This window comes from Triticum dicoccoides, chromosome 2A (assembly GCF_002162155.2).
Source record: "Triticum dicoccoides isolate Atlit2015 ecotype Zavitan chromosome 2A, WEW_v2.0, whole genome shotgun sequence".
In the NCBI taxonomy this organism is placed as follows: Eukaryota; Viridiplantae; Streptophyta; class Magnoliopsida; order Poales; family Poaceae; genus Triticum; species Triticum dicoccoides.
Genome location: NC_041382.1, coordinates 245,641,404 through 245,652,481, shown reverse-complemented (window position 1 = coordinate 245,652,481; position 11,078 = coordinate 245,641,404).

Below are 11,078 nucleotides of genomic sequence, written 5' to 3'. Positions count from 1 at the left end.
GAAACAACGGGGATCCACCGGATCTGACGAGGGGAACCGGTCCCCGATGCTGTGAGTTGAACAGGACGACGACGGGGCCTTCGAAGCCTCGCCAGAGGCGTGCGGGCGCGGCGACACTACCGAAGAAGATGCAAGCGACAAGGAGGGTTCGAGATGGAGATGTCTGCGTGGCGAGGAGCGCTCAGGCTGCGGCTTGCTCGCCGGCAATGCCTGGAGGCGGAAGTTGCCAGCGCAGGGAGGTGAGGTAGCAGGCCGGTGCCGGGGTTGGTGCGGTCGGAGGCCAGGGCCGCGGGGCGCAGCTTGGCGGCGGCTCCCTGTCGGAGATGAAGATGGGGAGGCGTGGAGGACGCTGGCGCGGGCGGAGGTCGGGGCCGGAGCTCCTGGCCGCAGCGGTGCGGCGCCGGAGCAGGGTCCAGCGACGAGGAGGAAGTCGAGGTCCTGGAGCAGGGCGACAGGGTACGCTGCGTGAGGGAGAGAGCAAAAAGAGGGCAGAGTCCTGCGAGCGAGAGGAAGAGGGAGGGGAAGGGGAGATAGAGCGAGGAAGCACGCTCGCTGTCCCCTGGCGGCGCAAGGGAGAGATCGAGAGTGAGAGGGCAGATAGGATCGGGCGTGCTAGGGTTACCGCGGGGCACGGTTGGGCCTTGGAGGCCGGCCCAGAAGAGAAGGGGGCTGTGCCTAGATCTTGGTTTGGCTCTCTCTCTCTCTTATTCCCTCTCTTTCCCTTCTAAAGCCCAGATAAAAAATAGCAAAGGAAAGAAAAAGAAAGGAAGGGTGGAGACAGGATTTAGACATGGGGATAAATTTTCTGGACTCGCAGAAATGTGCATGGTCCGAGAAAATAGAAAAGGTCAAGTTTGAAAGATTAAATTCAAATTCCTTTGAATTTAATTCAAAAGGCTTGAACTAGGACAGGTTTTTCAAAGTGCCCAAAAATGTTGAGAATTTTAGATGGAGCTCCGGAAAATGACGAAAGGACATATGGCAAAGTTAGAGGCCAAGAGTTTTGATAACTAAAGCATTGGGATTTTTGCAAGTGTGTTGTGGTGAATTTTAAATTAAAGAAATATTGAATATGGCTCCCTACTATCGGGAGGATATGTTTTAAAGAGAAACCACCATGTGAGTTCCCTCGATTTAAATGGATCAAAGATCCATGCCATTTATTTAGTTGAGTTAAGAAAAAGAAATGACATGATGCAATGTACATGATGCAATGATGAATGTAACAGACAAAACAAAATCACACAACGAAACTCGAAAAACATGGAACGCGTCTGAGGCTCCAGTCTTGGGGTGTCACAACACTACATCACTACGAGAGGATCTCGTCCCGAGATCTAGGATGGCACCGGAGGAAAACGGAAGAGGAAAAGAAGAGGTAAAACTAAGTTGCTTCTTTGACAAACGAGTGAAACCAAAGAACCTTGAGAGGTTAAACCATTTTGAGAAAAGAAAACAACGGAGATGATCGAAGTTGAAAACACTCCGTTAGAAAAGAGGAACAAGGAACATTACGAGAACCTTGTAGGTTGAAAGACAAAAGAAAAGGATTGCAATGGACAAGAAGTACATGCAAACACTCTGGTAGAAACGAGATGTACAAGGATTGATAAAGATCAATTGTGACAACACTCCGGTTAAAACAAGATAGAGACGGAATAAGAATGATATAATTTGGACAACACTCTGACTGTAAATGGAAGGAATTGAACATGATCTTGACAAAACATGATGAGAAGGAACTTGAAAAGAGGACATGACACTCCGGTTAAAAGGATAAGCACGAAAAGAACACGATCCTCACAATTCGAGATGATGAGTGAAAAGAGCAACATCACAAAGCCTCCGAGAGAAAGAATCGAGGATCAATCATTGGAATGAAAGGATGGAGAAGAAAATGACAACTTCTACCACCAAAGAGCTTGGAGAGCACCCTTCCAAGAAGGTTATAACGGAGTTGTTGGAAAAAAATCAGCAACGAAACGAATAAACTTGTAGTGGGCTTATGGAAAACATCTCAAAATTATGCGGTGAAATTCTGCCACTAACGGAAACAATAGATTGGATTGATATCAACAAGGAGACGAGAAAATTATTTCACCGGATGGGTAACTGAAGAACTTGGGTCATTTATAAGAACCCTAAATAGCAGCAACCCTTAGGGGAAAGCTTTAGGTGAAATATAACCCAAGATAACTCCAATGAAGAGATTGATTGGTTGCAAAGAATCTCAAGAACGAATTGAAAATGATGGGTTTAAAATATGTCTTTCCGGACAACTTGTGAATCATGAAACACGAAGGGAAATTGTCAACAATGACATAACACCACCTCAAAATATGAGGTATGGAAGAATTGCACTTTGGAATGCAGGAAGAAGAATACTTGAACTCCTTTGAAAAGAATCTCGATGAAAACTTCGAGAAGGAATTAAATAATTTATGCCCCAACATGTAGAGCCTTCGTGAGAACTCCGGTAACAAAAGGATGATCAAACGAAAAGAAGGATGAAAATAATAAGATTGAAGCCTTGTAATGATTAGATGAAGTTTTGCGACGAGATAAAGTGGAAACTTGGAACTCCGGAAGAAAAGATGAACAAATGAAATCAAGAATTTGATGAACCTCCGGAATAAGGAATTAATCACTTCGATGAAACAAGAATAAGAATTACGTTATGTGTATCCTTCACCAATTAAATTGATGACCCACATTGGATTTGGCATGCTACTTATTCTCGTAGAAAGGATTAAGATAGATATAGCGTCAAACTTAAGATGGTCTTCAACGATCCACCGGTAGGATTGAAAACAACAAATACATTGATATGGTAAACGAAGGAAGAAGAATCTTGAACGAACCACCATAAGAATTGAAAATGAATGAAGATACTTGAGTGAATCAAGATGCGAGAGAACGAAGAGATCACGAACTGATTAGAGAACACTTGAATGATGCACCGGTAAGATTTGGAGAACAATAGTTGAAAGTTGAGAATGAATAACTCTGAGATGATGAGCTCCGAAGAAACAAACTAAAAAGACTCCTGAATTGCTCCGGATGGTTGAAAAGAATTCTCACAATGGAAAAAAATTATGAGAGGATGGCATCACGCTTGAACTAAGAATCTTCACGAGAACAGATATGATTGAAGAGAAACTCTTCCTCGGTCTTCAAAATCCGAGGATGACGACAGAAACACCATCAAGAATTGTTTAGACACTCCGGGAGAATCAAAAGTGAAGAGGTTGAGCCAATGATGAAAGAATTTTGAAAGATCTTGGAGAAAGACATTTGACTGATGACAATTCATTCTTACGTCAAACTTTGAAAATTTTAAGAATAACTTCGGTAAAATTAGAAGAGTCAGGTAAGATCCTGGGAAAAGACCTGTGGGTTAGGGCCCACTCAAAAGAAACACCGTTGAAATGATTACTTGAAATATATTGCACCGGTTGATTTAAATGGCTTGAATAAGGTGACAACCACGAAATAACTTGAATAGAATTAGGAATGGAAATGCGAATCTTTGAGATGTTTTCAGCACTCCGGAACAATTGAATAGCAAGCGGGGAATGATTAAGAGGTGCACCGGCATGAGAAAGCATTTGAAACAAGGAAAGGAAATATGATCAACAATGAAAACTTGAATTGAATCCACCGGAGAAGAAAAAGAATGAAGAATATTGAACTTGTAGCTTCGTTAGCATCTTCATGAGAATCACCGAATAAGAACATTGACGGAAAGGAATGGAGAGACTTCCCATCAATAAAAGGATACATGATTAAGAAATCTAAGTCGTTGAAGAAAAAGGGTGGGAGGGCGGGAAAACAAAGCCAACTTGGGACAGATAAAACAAATAACGTTGAGAAGACTTTGAGTTGATCTTGCAGATGTTGAAATGATCGGATCCACTTGACGAGAAACATGCCGGTTGGAAAGAATTGACATGACAACCTCGATGATCAAGAAGGATTAGTATTCACATAGAAATATGAGAACACCACTTAGGCAAGGTATGGAATCAACATTTGACTTCGAAGCAACTCGAATACCACAACTGAAAACAAAAACAAAGGATTGGCTTGCAGAATAAGCCGGAACAAACATATGATAGAGATTTCGTCCGAAGTTTTCGCGGTGGGGCCCACATGGGCTCGATCGTACAGCACCATCATGTACAAGGAAGTGCACATGACATACGAAGCATCCCCGAGTCAGCATAGCCAAGGACTCTTTAAGACACAACGAGACCACTGTAAAACCAACAGTGGATAGGCGGACCACTAGACGTCAAACCCCAATCTCATATCATGCATCTGTTGGAAAGATATCCTAAGAGCTACTTGAAAATTCCCACTTATAAACTCCCAAAACTTTCCAGTTATGCAATCAGGTGTTGGGGATACAGGGGAAGCATAATATCTCACCCAAACTAACAATACCTACATCCAACTGTATCCATCCTTCAACACATAACCAAGAAACCTTTGGAAATCATTTACCACAACCTTCGAAAAGCATCCGTTATACGAGTTATGGCAATACTCCCGAACTCCCGCCCCAGTACTGGGTGGCGTCGAGGTTATCTCACCAACAACTGCATAAAGGAGATTTTCGATGTCGGTGAAACTCAGGTATTCCAGAACTGCAACGATAAAATTGTGATGACAACACCTCGGAGCTCAACTCCCCGGGATACTGTCACAACCCCTAAATGTCAGGAGGCACCAAGAACAATGTTCTCGTCACAAAACCATCAGAACGATTCCAAAATACCCACGTGATCCTAAAAAAATTTAGTGAAATTTGAGGAGAGAAGACTCAAAACTCTACGTCAGGAGGCGTCACCAGAGCGATGAAGGGACTGAGGAGTAAAAAGAATCCTACTTTCCGATAAATATAATCTTATAAGACTCAAACATTTTTCTAGACTCAACAACGCCAGCGATTCGATCAAGCAGGAGGCTCCTAAGTCGGGGAAGGCTCTGATTACCAACTTGTAACACCCACGATGCGGCTATATCTCCCACGTGTGGGAGCATGACTTAGAGGCATAACCGCATGGTAGGAATGTCGCAAGAGGGGTAATCTTTACACATCCCATGTACTGAATAAGAAAGGGATAAAGAGTTGGCTTACAATCGCCACTTCACACAATACATGAATATAGCATTACATCATCCAGAATACAATCAAGGTCCGACTACGGAACCAAATAAAAGAAGACCACCCCTAATGCAACAGATCCCCGATCACCTCGAATGGGCTCCACTACTGATCAACTGGAAACGAAACAACACAATGAACACGATCTTCATCGAGCTCCTCCTTGAGCTTGGTTGCGTCACCTGCACGGTATCATCGGCACCTGCAAACTGGTTTTGGAAGTAAATTGTGAGTCACGGGGACTCAGCAATCTCACACCCTCGCGATCAAGACTATTTAAGCTTATGGGTAGGAAAAGGTAGTGAGGTGGAGCTGCAGCAAGCACTAGCATATATGGTGGCTAACTTACACAAATGAGAGCGAGAAGAGAAGAAAAGCACGGTCGTGAACTAGAAGTGATCAAGAAATGGTCCTAAAACTACTTACGTTAAAGCATAACTCCAACACCGTGTTCACTTCCCGGACCCCGCCGAGAACAGACCATCACGGCTACACACGCGGTTGATGCATTTTAATTAAGTTAAGTGTCAAGTTCTCTACAACCGGATATTAACAAATTCCCATCTGCCCATAACCGCGGGCACGGCTTTCGAAAGTTCAAAACCCTGCAGGGCTGTCCCAACTTAGCCCATCACAAGCTCTCACGGTCAACGAAGGATATTCCTTCTCCCAGGACGACCCGATCAGACTCGGAATCCAGGTTACAATACATTTCGACAATGGTAAAACAAGACCAGCAAAGCTGCCCGAATGTGCCGACAAATCTCGATAGGAGCTGCACATATCTCGTTCTCAGGGCACACCGGATTGTCCAAGGTTCCGGTAGGCCAACCCAGAGTTGCCCCCGGTGGCCACCGGCAGCTGACAGGTTGGACCAACACTCAGAGGAGCACTGGCCCGGGGGTTTAAAATAAAGATGACCCTTGAGTCTGCAGAACCTAAGGGAAAAAAGGCTTAGGTGGCATATGGTAAAACCAATGTTGGGCATTGCTGGAGGAGTTTTATTCAAGGCGAACTCTCAAGGGGTTCCCATTATAACCCAACCGTGTAAGGAACGCAAAATCCGGGAACATAACACCGATATGACGGAAACTAGGGCGGCAAGAGTGGAACAAAACACCAGGCATAAGGCCGAGCCTTCCAACCTTTACCAAGTATATAGATGCATTAAGTAAATAAGATATATTGTGATATCCCTACAATAAACATGTTCCAACAAGGAACAAACTCCCATCTTCACCTGCAACTAGCAACGCTATAAGAGGGGCTGAGCAAAGTGGTAACATAGCCAAACAACGGTTTGCTAGGACAAGGTGGGTTAGAGGTTTGACATGGCAATATGGGAGGCATGATATAGCAAGTGGTAGGTATCGCAGCATAGGCATAGCAATAGAGCGAGGTACTAGCAAGCAAAGATAGAAGTGATTTCGAGGGTATGGTCATCTTGCATGAGATCTCGCAAGGAACAAGAATGAGTCCATGAAGAAGACAAACGGGCGTAGCCGAACGGATCCTCACAACTCCGGAACGAAACCGAAGCTAACGAGAGAGGCAACCCAGAAAGAAGCAAGCAACATAGTAAACAATCATCACATAAGCATGGCACGATGCGCAAACAAGTATGATGCATGTCCGGTTTAAAAAGGCATGGCATGGCAAAGTGCAACAAACAACACTACAAATTAAGTGGAGCTCAATATGCCACGGAGTTGCATATTGAAGAAAACACCACATGACTTATTTAGTTCTCTCTCGTCTAGGTACTCAACAATATTAAATGGTGGTTAGCATGGCAAGAGGTGAAGCATAGTAAAACTACCTATCTAGGCAAGTTTAAATGAGGCCGGAACAACAAGCAACAATTCTGGTAAAACCTCATATGCATTTATCAATTTGGTGCAACAACAATTTTAAACATTTAAATGTTATTATCATGATGCGGATGACATGTGCAAGTTTAATGCAATTTTTATTAAAAGTTGACATGAGCGTGATGAGAGCATTTGTGTCACCGTGGTAGAAAGAAAGGGGTGCCACGGCGATGAAACGGAAATGATGCCGCGACAACATTCCGATGATCCGGTAGCTCACGGGGATACCGGTGCAAAAGGAAGTGGGTGCGAGTGTGTCATGCAAGAAGATGGGGTGCTCCCGGATTCCGGGTTCCCACATGACGGTGGAAAGGAAAAAAGAGGGGCTTCGTGCAACGAACAACTCGGACACGGAGCAACCCATGGTCCAACTCATACATCGCAAGCATTCATCCACAGGCGTCGTCTCGGTGGTATACCTTCGAAGCATGTGTTTCGGGCGGAACGAGTTCGTAGAGGGAAGTAGGCGTTTCTCGCGATGGTAGTTGAACTTGACGTTCGCGTTACACGGGTCTTCGGCGACGGTCGTCGTACATGGTCCGGAGTGGTACTTGCATCTTCGGACTTGTCGGTCTTGATTCTTGCGACGGTAGCGATATACGTTTCATTTTCGGAGAGGTACTTAACGAATCCAACGTCCTCGGGGAGATGGTAGTTGTGCACGGTCCACGAGACGCTGATCATTCGGGGTCCGACTTGCGGGTCTTGCCGACATGAGGGGTACTTGGTGTTTTTGTGTAGACGAACTTGGCGCATCCGAAGGGTCACACTTGTCATCGTGGGAACTTGGTGAATCCGAGGTCTTCGAGGTCGATGGTAGTTGTACATCTCATAGTGGAACTTGACGGATCTGAGGACTCCGGCGTAGTGGTACTTGGCATCTCATCGTGTAGTCGTTTGTCGTAGTCAGACTTGACAAAATGCACACCAGCTATAGTCGTGGTACTTGGCAGCAAAAAACACACAACGTGGGCACATGAACTTGCCGTAGGTAAGTTCTCCGGGGACGGCCTTCGAGTTTGCCAGCGTGTGAAGCAGGGAAAGCGGCGGCAGCGTCAGGACATGGCAGCAAGGCGAGGCGGCGCTGCTGATGGGGGGGTCGGCGAGATGGGACCTGCAGGCATGGGAAAAAATGGGGATCCACCGGATCTGACGAGGGGATCCGTTGTGACGCCTGGATAATTAAGCTACAGTAATTCCCTGCTAATGGTGCCACGTCATCATGACTACTGTTGTTAAACCCGCATTGGTTCGAATCTGGTCCATATTCAAATTTAAATTAAAGTCAAAACATTCAAAATTTTCAAATGTCCGAACTAAAATGTTCATAATGTTGCAAATAATCACCAAGTAATTTTAATGGAAAAATCAACGTTATTTGAATTAAAGAAATGCCCCTAACCTTTTCAAAATAGAGCCAATATAGCAAATTTTAACTCATTTATATTTAAACCCAATCCTAATGAATTCAACAACCCTCAAACTTTTTGTGATAGTACTAGGTTTTTCCCTAGTATTTATTCTGCTTAATAACACTTTTTTCAAAACTCATGTAGTGCAAGAAATAGTGCAAAACAGAAAAGGATAACATAAAACGAAACTAAAAAAAGAAAGAAAAAAGAAAAGCAAAGCCCCCCCCCCCTCTTCATGGGCCTAATGGCCCAACCGGCCACCCATGCCACCAGGAGGCCCATCCCGTCCCACCTTATCCCCGAGCAACCGAACCTAGCCCGCACCCACCACTCACCCCCACTCCCCCCACGTTCGTCCCTCCCTGATCTAGATCGGGATCGGGGGAAGGGACTGCATCGCTGCATGCGCCCGTCGCCTACTCCGGTGCCCACCGCGCCCTCTCCTCCTCCCGCGGCCGCGCCACCGCCATCGCGCCCGCGCCCGGGGATCCGCCACCTCCCGCCGTCCTTGCACCATTGCCTCGCAGGAGCTCCTCCCATGGCCACCGCCTAGTTGTGTCGCGCCAAGTCACCCCTCGCTGGAGATTGACGGATCCCGGAGGCCCCGTCGCGGGTCCGGCCTCCCTCGCCTTCTTCCCCCTCGTCGGAGCCCCCCTCGTCACCCGCCGTCGTCGCCGGAACCTCCCCGGCCTCCTCCTCACAGGTCGCCGCCACACCTCGCCGCCCCCGCTCCCCGCCAACGGCTATGAGCGCCTCCCTCGTCTTCTTTTCTCCTCGCCACAGTCATCGACGCCCCACGCCGATCCGTGCACCCTCTCGCCCACGCATGGCCTCGCCTCCCTCTGTTACTGCTCACCCGTCGTTGCTCGTGGCTGGCCTCGCCCAGTTTTGCATCTGTCGTGCCCCAGCCTGCTCCGGCGTGCCTACGCCTCGTCGGCGTTGCTCCTATCTGGGGCCATGCCCTGCTCCCCCGTCGCGCTCTGCGCTCGTCGCTGGCGCTCCTTTGTGAGCGGCAGCGCATTGCCAAGCCATGGTTGCTTGTGCCACTGCCACTCGGACCAACCCCCCTTAAAAAAGGAACAAAATGAATAACCAAAAGAAATAAATAAAATAGGATAAATAGTTAATTAATTATTTGGTTAATTAACCTAATTAATTGGTTTAGCTAGCCTAACAGAATATGACAGTGGAACCCCCTAGTTAAACTAAACTCTTGAACTAACCCTAGACTATGACATGTGGCCCCACCTTGGCCAATTTGACCAGTCAAAGTGCTGACTGTGTATCACCTAGCCAATGACATATGGCCCCCACCGCACTGTTCACGTTTGACCAGTCAAATGTTGACTGCTGAGTCAACTGTTGACTTGGCCCACTGTTAGCCTCAAGCACACACTAATGGGTACACTTTCGGGTGCACTTAGCATTTAGTCCTTATAATATTTTGAATTAGTATTAAATACAGAAATTCAGAAAATAAATTAAAACTTTGAAAGTTAATATAAAATGATCCGTAACTCGGATGAAAAAACTTTGTACATGAAAGTTGCTCAGAACGACAAGACGAATCCGGATACGCAGCCCATTCGTCCGTCACGCATCCCTAGCATAGCGAACACGCAACTTTCCCCCTCCGGTTCATCTGTCCGAAAACGCGAAATACCGGGGATATTTTCCCGGATGTTTCCCCCCTTCACCGGTACCACCTCATACCGCGTTAGGGCACCCCTAGCACCGCTACTTGTCATGTCATGCATTGCTATGCATCTGTTTGCTTAATATTTATTGTTTCTTCCCCCTCTTCTCTCGCTAGACACCGAGACTAACGTCGTTGCTACACAGTACGACTATGTTGTTGACGACCCCTCTCTCTTGGCAGAGCAACCAGGCAAGCCCCCCCCCCTTGATCACCAGATGTCGCCTACTCTTCTCTATACTGCTTGCATTAGAGTGGTGTAGCATGTTACTGCTTTCTGTTAATCCTATCCTGATGCATAGCCTGTCCTTGTTACTACTGTTGTTACCTTTACCTGCAATCCTAATGCGTAGTATAGGATGCTAGTTTATCATCAGTGCCCCTACATTCTAGTCCGTCTGCCATGCTATACTATCGGGCCATGATCATTCGGGAGGTGATCACGGGTATATACTTATACATATATACATACTACAGGTGGTGACTAAAGTCGAGTCAGCTCGTTGAGTACCCGCAAGTGATTCTAATGTAGGGGCTGAAGGGGCAGGTGGCTCCATCCAGGTAGTGGTGGGCCTGAGTTCTCGACGGCCCCCGATTGTTACTTTGAGGCGGAGCGACAGGGCAGGTTGAGACCACCTAGGAGAGAGGTGGGCCTGGCCCTGGTCGGCGTTCGCGATTACTTCAAGATAACACGCTTAACGAGATCTTGGTATTTGATCTGAGTCTGGCTACTGGCCTATACGCACTAACCATCTATGCGGGGACAGTTATGGGCACTCGACGTCGTGGTATCAGCCGAAGCCTTCGTGACGTCAGCGACTGAGCGGCGCGCGCTGGGATGGACCGTGTAATGCAACTTCCTTTGTAATGGAGGTTGCTAGGTCTGCTCACCGGCCGCGTACGCAACGTGCAGGTGTGCAATGGGCGAT